Source organism: Crassostrea angulata, chromosome 2, assembly GCF_025612915.1.
Source record: "Crassostrea angulata isolate pt1a10 chromosome 2, ASM2561291v2, whole genome shotgun sequence".
Taxonomy (NCBI): domain Eukaryota; kingdom Metazoa; phylum Mollusca; class Bivalvia; order Ostreida; family Ostreidae; genus Magallana; species Magallana angulata.
This window is the reverse complement of record NC_069112.1, coordinates 60144031-60159764: the sequence shown is the minus strand read 5'-3', so window position 1 is coordinate 60159764 and position 15734 is coordinate 60144031. Positions and strand designations below refer to the sequence as shown.

General features: G+C 33.7%; 1 long non-coding RNA gene and 2 pseudogenes across 1 annotated transcript; 1 reads left to right on the top strand and 2 right to left on the bottom strand.

The window, feature by feature from the left end:
* Positions 1–7857: 7857 nt before the first annotated feature.
* Positions 7858–10340, bottom strand: LOC128174603 (uncharacterized; annotated as a pseudogene).
* An 865-nt stretch (positions 10341–11205) lies between these two features.
* On the bottom strand, positions 11206–12311 carry LOC128173352 (uncharacterized). Its single transcript, XR_008242479.1, has 7 exons — positions 12281–12311; positions 12143–12175; positions 12015–12050; positions 11833–11853; positions 11664–11699; positions 11405–11524; positions 11206–11264 (listed from the first exon to the last, which is right to left on the bottom strand). It is a non-coding gene; the product is annotated as an uncharacterized LOC128173352 (long non-coding RNA).
* An 838-nt stretch (positions 12312–13149) lies between these two features.
* On the top strand, positions 13150–14986 carry LOC128173332 (uncharacterized; annotated as a pseudogene).
* Positions 14987–15734: the final 748 nt, after the last annotated feature.

Genomic DNA, 15734 nt, shown 5'->3' with positions numbered 1-15734 from the left:
ATGTTTACACATATTAGTTAATAATTTAATTCTGGTTGTAACGCAGCATTTAATTGGATAGAAAAATTTTGCTAAATTTGTATAACATGACTGCGTTTTACAAAAACACTTACGACAAAGTCATGAACGCAGTTCGCAATTCAAAATTTAGAATTCATATTTGGGGTCCGAAATTTTCAGGGGCATCTACTAGTGGTATTTCACTACCACTGTGAAAATATGGTGATGCAGTTATTAATGGTTTTTTGAGATTCGGGCTTATCACTATTCAATTGCATATAAGCCCGATTCACTAAAACCATTGAAAAGTGCATCACCATATTTTTACAATGGTAGTGAAAAATCACTAGTAGATGCCCCTGAAAATTTCGGGCCCCAAATATGAATTCTAAAGAAGATGGGTGGATAAGGCTTATAAAGTGCCCATACACGGTCGGACAAGTTACTGAAAATTAAAATATCAATAAATCTGATTTTTGTTTTTAAAAATTATCTAAAACAATATATATAGATTTAACATATAATTGATTTGTAACCTAAAAATATGTTCAATACTTGGAATATGTTGACTCAAACAGGCGTATACGTATCAAAACCTGCAAATAGTGTCATTTCTTAGACCTCCAGGGCATTTTCTATCATAGAGTGGGTTTATGCTCCAAATTTTTCTCATAGTCTAAATAAAGTCTAATGGAAAACAAACAGATTTCAATCAACAGAAACGTGGAGAGATGACCCACTATACTTTAAAATATAATTCTTGTATTCCAACAATTGAACGTTTTGAAAAAATAATACAAGTCCGTAAATTCGTGGCCAAAGTCACACATAGTATTTAAACAACCTACTCTCTTGTGTCTGAAATGGCTCAGTGGTTAGAGCACCTGACATAAACTAATCTTATAAATCTAGGGTTTTATATATTTAAAACTGAATATAGTTAGAAATTGCACTTTTGCAAACTTGTATAATGATATATTTGAATGGATTTAATTGGGAAAAAAAAAATTCAAAATTGTTTTTTCACGACAGAATCGAATTGACAGAATGCTCGCTATCTTATCCCCCATCTTCTTTTGAATTGCGAACTGCTTTCTAGAACACAGTTCACTATTCAATTGCGAAAAGGCCAAAATTTCAAAAACCAGAGAAGACCACCTCACCAAATTTTCATGGTGGCAGTGGTATACCACCAGTAAATGCCCCTGAAAATTTCGAGCCCCAAATATGAATTTTAAATTTTGAATTGCAAACTGCGTTCTAGAACGCAGTTCACTATTCAATCGCATATAAGCCCGATTCACAAAAACCATTGATAACTGCATCACCATATTTTCACAGTGGTAGTGAAATACCACTAGTAGATGCCCCTGAAAATTTCGGACCCCAAATATGAATTATAATTTTTGAAAAATATTTCTCTACCTACTTTATTGAAATAGAACAATGCTTCCATCATGCTTGTGACTCCCGAAAAAAATCAAGTAATAATCGAAATAAATGACTTTCACTCGTCACTTACACAAACATTAATTTACATAACGCTTTTCTAGATAAACAAAGATTAATAATCAACAGGAAGGAGAGACAAAGGATGACAAAATCAAAGTTGGCTGTCGAGTGGTTGAAATATTACGCAACCAGCTTCGGGGAGAAATTACCAAACACTTGTCAGATACATTTGCCCCCATGTTCAACCAAATTACATGTGTATGAAAGGATGGTATCAGAATCTCAAGTGGATTTTCCTGAACCTATTTCATATTCTCATTTCTTGAGATTGTGGAGGGAAGAGGCTTCATATATAGCCATTCCCAAGGTATACAGCATAGCATAACATAAACTCATATTAACTTCTCTAATCAAGATTACATGTACATGCAAACAATCTTTCATTACTTTGAAAAAGCTTTCTATTAAATGGAAAAGATAAAGATTTTTATATAAAAAAAACAATATATTAGTAGTGCCAGCAAAGAGACTGAAAATATCAAAATTTTAACAGACGACCCAGAAAGACAAAAATATCAATAGTTAAAAATGCTGTATATTATGTTTTAGCACAACAGATTTTCGAAATGCGACACAAGTACTTTAATAAAGACCAAACTAGGAGAAACACGAGATCCTGCAAAGAGAGCAATTCTGATTGAAAAAAGAGAAAAACTTCTTCGATTACAAAAGTAAGACGAGCATCATTATCATACACGAACATTACACATGTAAATAAATGTATGATAAAAAATTCTTTCATAATTTCATTTTACATGATATAAGACTGTAATTATACTTTAGAAAAACAGAAGAAAAAAATAGCATTGGCATTAATTTTTAGCTCACCTTAGCTGAAAGCTTAAGTGAGCTTTTCTGATCACATTTTGTCCGTCGTTCGTGTGTCTGTATGTCCGTCTTTAACCTTTTCACAATTTCAACATCTTCCTCAGGTGGGGTAAATTCAAGGGGGGGGGGGTGCAATTTGTTTACATAGGATTATATAGAGAAAAACTTTAAAATCTTCTAAAGCCAATAGCCTATAAAAGCTGTAACTTTAGTGAAAGCAATTTTAGATAGTGTAGAATCGAAGGGTTTATTTACCAGGCTCCGTCGTCACCAACTTTCCTCAAGTCAACACTCGCCTCAAATTTTTCTCCCCCAGACCAACCAGCATCCGAACCTCTGATGTGTACAACATCACAGAATGGCTGACCCCACACATTAATACAATAAAGAATCACTCTCGACCCCATGTCTTTAAGATAACATCGGACGAGTCTGGCAAGGCTAGACTCTTTTGGAAAGAATGGTCCACGGACAAGGTGACAATTCATTGAATATGTCACTCATAACGTTTTAACTGGGTGGGAGGTGGAGGGGTTTTGAAAATTAAAGATAAATAATATTAAATTTTGGGATTATCCATCATCCTTTTATTCCCTAGAATATAAGACTTTTTCATAATTGTAATTTAACATGTTTTAGAAATGGAATGAGACTACTGAATACATCCTTAAATCTGATGTGGAGGGTGAACCTGACATCGTTGTCCCCTCCTATGACGGAATACATGACAATATCGACAGACTTGAAAACGATGTCAAGACCAGTACAAGAGTTTCGCAAAGGAGGAGGACAAGAATGGTGGAATTGCTTTTTCCGAAATTATGATGCCAATGGTAATTAGACTGCCAATTGCAATCAAAATTAAATAAGAATTAAAATTATGATTACTTTTTTACAAGTGAACGTTTTGTTATTCTAGACACCAATCCATCATGGCCATTAGAGGACCTTGCTGCAGAAAAACGAAGTAAGCTGAAATTTTACATTGATATTAGATATATTTAGTTTAAATTTGTGCTGCAAATTAGATTTACACTTGTAATTGAAAACCTATTTTACTTGCCTTTTTTGTTTTCATTTGAAAAACAAATAAATTTAAAAACTGATCTTACATTACAGAGAAACACTCACATGCAAGTGAAGAAGAGTTAGGGGATCCCTTCACATTTCATTTACAAGAAGAAACCCCCATATTGCCAGTAAGTTTATTTGTTAAGAACCTAATAATTATTTATTATTCATGATAATTGCTAAAATTCATTTTAGATTTTTCTAAAAAAAAAATGTTTTGTTAACATAGGTTATATCGGCAAAGGCAGTTCCGCTTTAAAACCCAGGGCTGTCAGTAATGACGACTTTGTCCTGGTGGACATACCGAAATATGCCGGCGAGTGGCCCCAGCTGTGTCAAGTAATCAATGTGGCTGGAGACCAATTCACAGTATATTGGTATAGAGGTTCAAGAACTACTGCCTGGACTCCATGCAAGAGAAGAATTCAAGGAACCCGAAGAAAGCAAGAGGCATAGACAGAGAAAATTAACAAACAACAGATATGGTCCTCAGCTTTTAAACTTACACCTTCAGGACATATTCCCAAAAAGATAAGAGACGAACTAGAGTCGTATGAACATTATTAATACATGTTCATGTATCATCCGTAGTTGTATACATATTATTGTATATTAATATTTCATAAATATCAGAAGTGTTTCTATCGGGGGAAGAAATTTGACCATTCCATGTACATATTATATTGTGTAGTAATATTTCATAAATTATATCAGGAGTGTTTCTATCAGGGGCGGAAATTTGACCACTCCATGTACATATTACATTGTGTAGAAATAATTCATTAATTATATCAGGAGTGTTTCTATCGGGGGCGGAAATTTGACCATTCCATATACATATTATATTGTGTAGTAATATTTCATAAATTATATCAGGGGTGTTTCTATCAGGGGCGGAAATTTGACCACTCCATGTACATATTATATTTTGTAGTAATATTTCATAAATTATATCTGGAGTGTTTCTATCAGGGGCGGAAATTTGACCACTCCATGTACATATTACATGTGTAGTAATATTTCATAAATTATATCTGGAGTGTTTCTATCGGGGGCGGAAAGGTGACCACTCCATGTACATATTATTTTGTGTAGTAATATTTCATAAACTATATCAGGAGTGTTTCTTTTGGGGGCGGAAATGTTTTCACTCCATGTACTGTTTGTAAAATTGTTTAGTAATATTTCATAAATTATATCAGGAGTGTTTCAATCGGGGGCGGAAATGCTACCGCTCCATATAATATAGAAAAGTTTATCATATAAAATGATATAACAATGTAAAATAAATTGGTGTTAAATATTTTATTGGATTTTAAACAGAAGTGTATAAAAAAAATCACATTACGTATAAAACACCTGCGTTTGATTTATAAACATATACATGTATACGCATTCTATTCTGATGTTCAAAAAGTGTTTGCCTTAAACACGAGTGTTCAAAAACCATTTATCAGCAATTACATGTTGATGAGTATTGATTATACTGGAGGCAGTTGCTAATTTTGTTCTACAAAACTAAAAAAACCTGACACAATCTTAAATATTTATAGCAGAGAATAAATATGCATACCCAAACAAGAAGTTCACTCAAGATCGTATAAAAAACGGTGACCATTACAATTATTGAGTATCCTACCCCTTTTTAACCATGATTATCATTTTCTACTTGTAAAAAAAAATTGGATATCGGCAGGGCCTCTGGCATTTATTCTTAAAGACCGAGCTGCTGACGTTATTTTGGAACAAACCATATGATTTCTATTCATTCAGAAATTATAATTGAGGTCATGTGCTATAATTGTAAATGAGGTGTGCACAGAGAGAGAGAGAGAGAGAGAGAGAGAGAGAGAGAGATTATATTAACATTCAATTTGTTATATTTACATTACACATTTAATCTGACGCGCGTGACTGAATTTGAAAGCATACACCGCTACATCTTTCATTAAATAATGATTCAATGCATCAGGCCACACCAATATAATTTTTTGTGCGTCGGACATCCAATAAAAAAAAATAGCGGCGGACGAGCTATTAAATAATCACTGATTAAATTATATTTTTAATTTAGTTATATTTATAAATTAATTTTTATTATAGTCAAAATGTTATAGAAAACATCTTAATGTTGATCTGTTTAAAAGAGCAAAAAAAATAATAATAATTGACACACGCATATATATATATATATATATATATATATATATATATATATATATATATATATATATATATATTATACAGACTACGTGTAAATATTACACTGCAACGTTCTGTACTGATCTCCCTTACTTAATATGACGTCATAATCACGGTGCTTGCATCACCAGCCAAACGACACCCCTTCAATTTGGTGCAATACTATATAGTAGCGTAAAAATGTCTTGGAGTTTCTTAGAGGAAAATGAGAGTATATTCGTGTTATTAAATGATCGGAAGGTTGTAGATTTAGACAGTGGGGAAGAGTATGGACCCGTGGAGACAATTGACCATGGATGAGTTGTGGGTGAGTTTTTTTATTTAATCATCATTGTCATCTTTTGCATAATATGCACTAACGCAAATTTTTGATATCAATAAATAAAATCAACATTTAAAAGAAAAAAAAGTAAAAATTGACATAAGCGTCGAAACCGGGGGGGGGGGGGGGGGGGGGGGGGGCGTAGCCATCCCCCCCCCCCCCCCCGCCACTTTTTTGCAACGTTATAGACCTAGCCGCCAGGATTAGAAATTTCATGATTCTGGGAATTAGCGGTGGGTTTTTTTCTGTTTTGCTTGTAAAGATTCCTGATGATTAGTCTAGCACCCCCCCCCCCCCCCCCTCCCCGTTTCCAATTTGCCTCCGACGGCACTGCTTGAAAATTAATCTCATCATATAGGCATGAGATATTTGCATACGTGTACATCCTCTCTCTCTCTCTCTCTCTCTCTCTCATATATTTTAGGGAAGTAAACACGAATGGAGTTTTCACAGTTAGAAATAATTATATAGCCTATATAAACACTACGAAATGGTTTGGTTTCCATTGGATTTCCGGTATTGAATCACCTAACAAATTTGTCCACAATATGTAGACAGTCCCCTGATCCTGTTGCTTTTTACTTGTAAAAGGGAAAAATGTTCTATTTCATACTTTCCTAACAGTTTGTCCTCCATACAAAGGATAAACAGATCTTACTGGTCTGTTTAAAACGTTGGCAAGAGCTGCCATCTGCCATGCTCCCATGTAAGTGCCTGATTTTCGGATAGAAAAGACTTCTTTTTCAAAGATTCTTTGTACTGCTAGGTCTGTTTAGTTCTCTCCACTGAAGATTTCAGAGAACATTGCAAATATACGCGCATCATTTGTGGACTTCAGTCTGTCATTTCTAATAAAGTCTGCATTCAGATAAATTTCCTTATATTTCACTAAGTGTAACACAATTCTTGCTCGAATATCTAAATGTTTATTCTCCGTTCCATATGCAAAAAGGCTACCACATCTAGGAAGGCAGTTTCCATCTCCATATATTAGACATGGGAAAAGATTCTCCAGGCCATCATCGTTTCGTACAAGTGACATCGATGCCTTATCAACAGTTCTCTTGTGTGTAGTTATCGTCACGTCAGGAGTTTTTTTTCTGAAATGGATGATAGCTGTAATTGATCTGCTACAATTTCTAGATCTTCACAACTCTGGCATGCCATTATAGACAAATAGGCTGAAATTCAGATGCTCCTTCACTGTCCTTGCACACATTTATCTGTTTTTTGTTTCCCTCCTTCACATCCTCCAGAGGACCTCGTCTGATTTCCTGATTAGATAAACTAACCTTTGGATTTTTTTCTTTTTTCTTGACAACCCTTCCAGACCTTTTCCTTTTTAACTTTGATGCTTTGATTTCCGTTTGGGTCTTCTTAGTTTTCTTGCAGTCTCCCAGTTCTGTTTCTCTGTTTTCTTTACCATCCTTATCAGCATTTAATTGCTTTCTTAAGTTTCTTTGCATCAACAGTTTCGCTTTTTTTGTCAACATTGTCTCTATGTGTTTCTTTGTTGCCACTTTATTCTCGTTTGTTACAGTCTCTTTTCCTTTATTTGCATCTTGTTTCAACAAACTAATCTTCTTTGACTGGTAAGCAGATACATAATCAGAATTCAGGCAATTTTCAAATATTCTTTTCACACAGTTAACACAAAAACAAGATAGGTTCCTTACTTTGATCAAGTATGGTTCAGTTGTGTTTTAATATTGTGCAGTTTTCTTGTATTTGGGATCGTTTTGACATTTGTCAAAACGATCCCAAATACAAGAACAATGAAAGGTCTGATGACAGTCTGGGCACTTGTAGGTTAGCTCACAAGGAATTCCACCACCCTCCATAGGTAGTTTATGACGTAAAAAGCAGGCGTCCGAACGACAGGTGCGGTGACATTCCGTACACGTACTGGTCTCTTTTTTAGTTCAGTTGTCGGACAGACAGACGTTGCAGTGTTTTATGCAACTGTGTTTGTAAGGCTTTTCATAAGGTTTGAGACAATGGGTGCAGAATCGCGAGCGACTGAAGAATCCCGTAATTTTCGTGATGGCATGAAAATGCTCGGCTCCCTCTATGTCATTGTGATAGAGAAACACTTTTTTTCGTTCTTCGTCCGTATTGCGGCTAACATATGAAAATGAATCTCCCATGCGAGCACTGACGACATAGATGTTGATATTCAAGAAATCTTCCAACTGTGAAAGGTAGGCATAGGTCAAGGGTTGGTCTGTGTGTATACCCAAGGTGACACAGACTCTATCGGTTAAAGTGTCTTGTGTTTTTTCTTGTTTGCGCGCAGCTCGTAATAATACCATGTGGGACATCGCGAAAAATGAACGAGAATTTCCCCAGTCGTGTAGGTCGGGTGCAGAGCTTTGAATCTTCGAAACTCGGCTGGGTGAACTTTACAGGCGCTGGCCATGGCAACAAGAGTAGCACGAACGAGACACACAGGATGAATCTCTGCCATTCAGTCAACAGAATGATAACTGAATGGTCTGGAAAGGTGACTGAATGGCACACATATGCCATTCAGTCACATTTCGGTTACCTTTCAGTCACCTTTCAATTGACTGAATGGCAGAGATTCATCCTGTGACACTTGTTGTCGAGGTTTCTAATCTCGACAATCGAAAGTTTCTTTTTGATTTTCTGGGATAGGGTTGGCATCTTGACTCCTCGACCCCCCCCCCCCCCCCCCCCCCCCCCCCCCCCCGCGGATACTTGATGGCGTCAACATCTATTCGACAGGAGGAGTCAAATGGAATATCCTCGTTGCTGTTGAGAACATTTTCCAGACAATTCAGCATGGCTTCTGCATTCATGTCTTCCATGGGACGGAAGAGAACGAACACTGGTAGGTCCAACCCGTCGTTATGAATGACAGCTCTCATTACATCTCCAGGGCGAAGGTCTTTCTTTGCGTGCTCTATGATGTTTTTAAAAGCATCCTTTAAAAGATCTTTTGCTTCATTCATCTTCTTAGGATGACGAAAGAGATGATCTTTAAAAGTCAACTCGAAAGTAGCTTCTTTCACTCCCATTGATTTTAATGTCTTTTCTTGTAAAAGTTGAATATCGAAATCATCTCTCCCCGCTTCAATCTGTATTGGACCATTAAAGAGATCCTCCTGTATATCTCGAATGAGAGAGTCTTCCTCGTGAAAAGAGCCGTCCGCCACATCCCAAAAGTCAGAGAATACGGGGCCATTTAGATCGTCTATGTCCATATTCATCAGATCTGTATCAAAAGAGCATTCACTAATATCTTCGAAATCGTTTTCTGTCCTATCTTGAGTAAGGGTGGTGTCCTTTAGTAAATCGTCTACCGAGCTAGGAGACGAAACAGCACATTCCATATCTTGAATGTCTTGATACAAGTCCTGTTCTCTTACACTGAAACAAAAAAATAGTTCTTTCAGTTTTAATCAATTTTTGCAAAAATGGGTGGCCATAATTGTTTTTATCCTATTAATTCATTAATCATTTCAATTTCACTGTTTTAAGTATTGATACAAGTCCTGTTTTCTTACACTAAAAACAAAATAAAATCTTACTTGTTATTTATTTAAAAAAAAAAAAAAACAAAAAAAACACACACACACACACACACACAAAATTCTTTCAGTTTTAATCAATTTTTACAAAAATGAGTGACCATAATTGTTTTATTCAATTAATTCGTTCATCTTTTTAACTAAAATACATATATATCTACAAAGGCATCAGCATAGATGTCTAAAAAGAATAATGAAAATCTTTTTTTTTAGATAAAAAAAAAAAATCAAAATAAATTTAACAGCAAAAAAAAATAAACCCAACTCAAAACAGTCAAACAAAAAAAAAATCATTTTAAATTTATCGCTTACTTTTCTGAATATCATGCCCGATAATACTGATGATGATAATTATAATAAAAAAAGCTTACAAATAGAAAAAAAATCGTACCAAAGAAATAAGTGATGTATTTCTATTTAATAAAAGAAAAAATATTTTGTAACATGATGTTGTTTTTATACATGAAGCATGTAGTCTAAGTTTATGATTTAAGACTCTTTTGGCATGGGAAGATAACTACGTAGTACTTAATGCAAACAACATCATGTGTCACTCACTCGTATTTCCTCCCTTTAACCACTCTCTACCTGTTTTCTCAATAACTTATTTTCATTTTATCTTTACACTTCGATAACGTAGACGAAGTAATTCGTTTAAAAGAGAAATACAGACCAAAAAATATAATAATAATATTGATTCATAAAATAAAATATCATAAGATAAATAAAATAATAATGATTATCTGGTAAATAATTAAATAAATGAAAAATAAATAACATCTTATATCTTACTTTTCTTGGAATGATTGGCGATTATTTTCCAATTCGTGACCTTTTTCATGATTTGCCATGCTCATAAAATCCCCAAACATTAAATGACAATAACAACATTGAAACATTTTCGATTTTCACAAAAATCAACGTCCTCTCTAATCAAAACTTTCTTGTAGAATGAGATTGAGAAAACTCTGTAACTCAATTAATATAACAACTAATGTTAAAAAATAATTACAATCTCTTTGTATTCAATTATTGATGTGTAAAAAACATTTCGTTGTCATAGAGATTTCATATTTTAAAAATATCATTGGATTCATTTATTTTTTCTTTGTCACATCAAATGACAATCAATTCTGTTTTGTTTTTTTTCAAAATGTTAATCTTATATCTAAAGAAGCATTGATTATAAAAATGACACATTTCTTAATTTTGCGACAGTATATATTAATTTCTTCTGATGTTTGTAATGCATTTGGCTAGCATAGAAACCGTTCACCATACTTAATATAATGACCATTTATAAAATATGGTCAATAATTGTTAATTTGATTGATTTTTTTCTAAAAAGTTGAAAATTACGCACTATGCAAATCGTTTTGCTCACACGTTTACTTTCTTCAAAAGACTTTTGTCTCAAAAATATTAATAGATACAATTTGATGCCAGAGTTTTCTTGAGATCTTAAATCCGTCATTCATAAGTTCACCAAATGAAGATTAGATTTGAAAAAAAAAAATACATAACATTTTTTCAATGAAAAAAATATATCAATTAAAATAGAAAAATCTTTACTCTTGTTTTAAATTGAAACTTTATCTTTAGATATTTTTTTTAAAAAGTGATCATATTTTTTTTCGACTAATCTTCATTTCGTGTACCTAAACACACTCCTTTTGTTGTAAAATCATAACAAAAACAAATCATAAACATTTTTTCATTTAATTTCAATTAGGAGAACAAGAAACATCGGTGACTTGGTCCTGGTTTTAAGTGGCCTATGTGAAAAGGAAAAAAAAGAAAATAATTAGTTTAATTTCTAAATCATTAAAAAAAAAAATAGAGAAACTGAATATTTACTGTTTTAAATTTTTTTTTTTTGATTGCATCTAAATTTTTATTTTAAAAATGTACTTACAAAAAGTCTTCTGTAATTAAGGTGTAACCTTAATTACTCCGATGTTTTCGTCTCCTAATGGCCCCGGCTGGCTAACGCTCAGCGGCCGGGGACTTATCCTCCACGGGTGGAGAGTCCACACTGAGGAAAAAACAAGAAAACGAATAAAAAGTAGTAATATAGTCATCGTCAATTTAAAGAGTATTGTTTTACGAAATGGACAGCAGACAATGACCTCTCTACAATTGTCTTTTGTAGTTTTGGAAATAATAATACTTACACGGTGTCTGCCATGAAGGCAGAGTCCATCTCTTTTCTATGAGAAAATGGAAAAAGGACATACATTTAGTTTCTTAAATATATATATATATATATATGTGTGTGTGTGTGTGTATCAAGTTTTAATAATAATCAGGATCACAATTAGATAATTCTTAGAAATCACTCACATCAAACACGCAGAAGACAGGCTGTAAAAAAGGTTTAAAGCAATATATAAATGTCATGTTAATATTCAGATACAAGCATATAATTCACGATAGGTTTTCATTAACACGGTAGTGACATGTTAGTGAGTTTTACATTAAAATATGTAATATGTGTTAAAATTAAAAAAAACAAAAAAACAAACCTTTGACTTAAATTGAATTCTTCCAAAGAGGTAGATCTTAAACAGAAAAATCGACACTAAGCATAAATATGAGTGAGGGGGTGTAAAAAACCAGATCTTAAACATCAATATCAAGGATATTTACTTACTCATCACTGATGGTGATGACCTCCTCTTCATTACTACATAATAAATAAATACGTTATATGAATTTAACTCGAAGGAAATTTAGTCAAGCAATCATAAAATTCAAAAAACATGATATTTTGTAAATTTATGATACTAACATCAATCTTCTCGGGGCATTGGGTGGTAACCTAAAAAAATATTTATTTTTTTTTTTTTTTTTTTTTTTTTGTAAAATTGCATATGTGATTTTATTTATTTTATTAGGATGTTTCGTTACTGATTACTAACCCTAGTCCACAAGGACGTTTATTCGGCGTGCTACAAATTAAAGATATATTTATGAGTATACCATATGAAAGCAGTATTTTAAGTATGTGAATGTAGTTATAAATACCATAAAGTTAGTTTTCATCACATGTATTACTCACGTGATAGGTGTACTGAAATGTAAATGTTAAAGAAATTTGTAAGAACAGAAAGAGTGTTAAAAGCCATAAGAAGAGGAATAAAGTTGTAACTGTACAGTGTTATGTGAAAGAAATTATTTCCAGTGAGCCCATCGGACAGTTATTAAATAATGGACAGTGTGCTTCCATTGAAAATTTTGTACATTTTTGTTTTAACAATAACATACGGGAAATTGTGATGCTGGAGGCAAAGTCAGAACCTCTCATTTGTTCAGGTAATTTTTTGTTAACAAATCGTTCTGTCCTAAAAACACACTCCGTCTTCCAAAGTGTAAGGGGGGGGGGGTCAGATAAAATCATCCTTTCTATCTATCTTTTCTTTCTTTCTCTAAACATCTAAGGGTACCGTCTCGTGGGAAAACTCCACCTCCTGTCCGATTACACACTTTCAGCCAATCGCTACCTTGTAAAATACTGCTGACTACAAAGGAAAGTGTGCGCGACTCGTGATCTCAGATTTCATTTCGTAACGATGCCTTGCGAGCTAGTGAACGGGAATCATATCTGTCCGCCAGGTACATATCATAATTGCATAACTTACATGTGTTCAATACGATGATATGATTACGTTTTTAATTGAAATAATTATGATTTCAGAAGTAACACCATCACCCCAGATGCCTGGGGAAACAGACGAATGCAAGTCATTATTTGTTGAGTTAGTTTTGTTCTGTCCTCGTTCCTTTTTTTCGTTATCATGTTATTTTTATTGTTATTTTGGAATTTTGTTACTGTTTATTTTTTCCAGTTATTTAATATTTACTGTAGATACGAGTTCGCATCGTTCAACTTCGACGGGTACAACAATCGTCATTGATCGGACACAACATTTTAGATCCACACCAATGCCTACTACTCAGCTACATACTCAAACATCCATTTTTTACTATACACAGTCATCAATATTTTCCCGATTTCATGAACATACTTCCACTCCCGTTATTACTTGGTCTACTATACACGCATCCACCCCCCTCAGTACTCAGTCTAGGACACGTGTGCATGTATCCGTCCCCCTCAGAACTCAGTCTTGGGCACCCTTAACCACCCCCTCACTACTCAGGCTAGAACACGTGCCACCACCCCCCTTACTACTCAGGCTAGAACACATAGAAACAAAAATCTTTAAGAGACATGAAATCCATGAAAACAAATGAAACTTGGATTTAATTTTTTGTTTTGTTTGTATATAATATATAAAATTTTCATGTGAAATAAAGATTGCGTTACCTTTAATTTGTATGCATTGCATGTTATTAATTTTTCATTTCATTGCATTATGTCTTAATTTTATTTCTTCCATGCTTTTTTTTCTTTTTGTACTAATTCCTGTTGCTGAATGGTTTGTGCATATAAGTAACTGAGTCACTCAATATTTAAGAAAAAAAAATGTATTGATTGGATCCTGTTTTAGTTTTTTTTAGCATGATTTTTTCTTTTTCTGCATGATATAATAACACCTGTTGCAGCAAGTCATATATATGTAAGTAACTGAGTTACTAAACTATTTTTAATATATATATATATATATATATATATATATATATATATATATATATATATATATATATATATATATATATTCATGTGTTAATATTTTAGATGTCATTCCATACATTTTTTAAAGGAGAATTAATTTCATGTCCCTTTTTTTCAGATTTTGAGATAAGTGTCACCAGTCTAGTGTTGGCCCTCCTCCTCCTCCTTGGCTGGGTCATCAAGACACTCTTCCGGAGGTGGGCCTGGATCAGGAGGAGGAGGAGAGGGGACACTGTCCCTAAGGAGACAGCTGTAAGTAATAATTTGTTTTACATTCATATTTTAAATACCTTTATTATACAATCTGTTACATATTATTTTAAGATTGTGTATTGAGGCTTCCTCTAAATAAAATGTTCCATCAATGTATCCTAAATTTTGCATTTGTTTTATATTAGATGGAAATGGAGAGAAGAAGACAACCACCCCCACCACCCCAGATGGGTCCCTTTCCACGCCAGGTAGTAAGTACAGTACCACCACCCCGGGCGGGGGCCACACTACACCCACCCCGGGCGACACCCTGCCCCGCTCCTCGAGTGGCCCCCACACCACCACCAGCCAGGGGTGGTGGGAGATACCACCTCCGTCCTGCGAAGAGGTAAAACTACTTCTATTTCTTATTACTCTGTTTGAATTTTATATATGTAAATATATTTTTGTTCTTTATGATTTCTTTCTGTTTTATGATCAAGTGTGTGTATTTAAATTCTGATGTCTGACCTAACTTCATACATTAGACCAAGAACTGAGTGATTCAGAAGATAGTGTAGTAGGAATGGAAGTCCCCATTGGCGCAAATCTAGTCTTGACTCATTTGTGAGACTGTAAATTTGATTTCAGAAGATACTGAAATCACAAAATATTCCCGTTGGCGCAACTCTAGCCTTGACTCATTTGTGAGACTGTAAATTTGATTTCAGAAGATACTGAAATCAAAAAATATCCCCATTGGCGCAAATCTAGCCTTGACTCATTTGTGAGACTGTAAATTTGATTTCAGAAGATACTGAAATCACAAAATATATTCTGGTTTAATTAAAAGTGTAATAACATTGTTTTATTTTTTTTTTATTATTTAGTCACAGTAAAAACCTTTAGCCACATATTATACTTGTCAGACATGACCCTCGTATTAGTACCATATTTGCCTTTAAATACTTTATGAATGTAACTTTTAATTTCTTTACCGAAACATCTTTTTACAGGTATATATTTTGGTTCAAATTCTTAAAGAGCACATCGATCTTTTTCGTGATAAAATGACATCTATTTTGAGTCAAAGTGTAATCAGATTCGTTGTAAAAATGAATCTTATTGTTAACAGGATTGGAGAGGATGCCTAAAAGTCTGCACCACGCAATCATATTTACTGAAGCCAAACAAATAGTATTTTGTGTGTGATAGATTACTCATTATTCTAAGGTCGACTCGAACTCTTGTATTATATCAAAAAAGCAATTTGAAATAAAATACGCTTTTCATGGGTGTCAACCATCATTGTAGAGGCGTACCGTAAGATTTATGAGTTTGCTATAGACATAAATACCATTATATATAAAAAAAAATGTTCCTATCATCACTTGTTTCTATTGTATGAGATCAT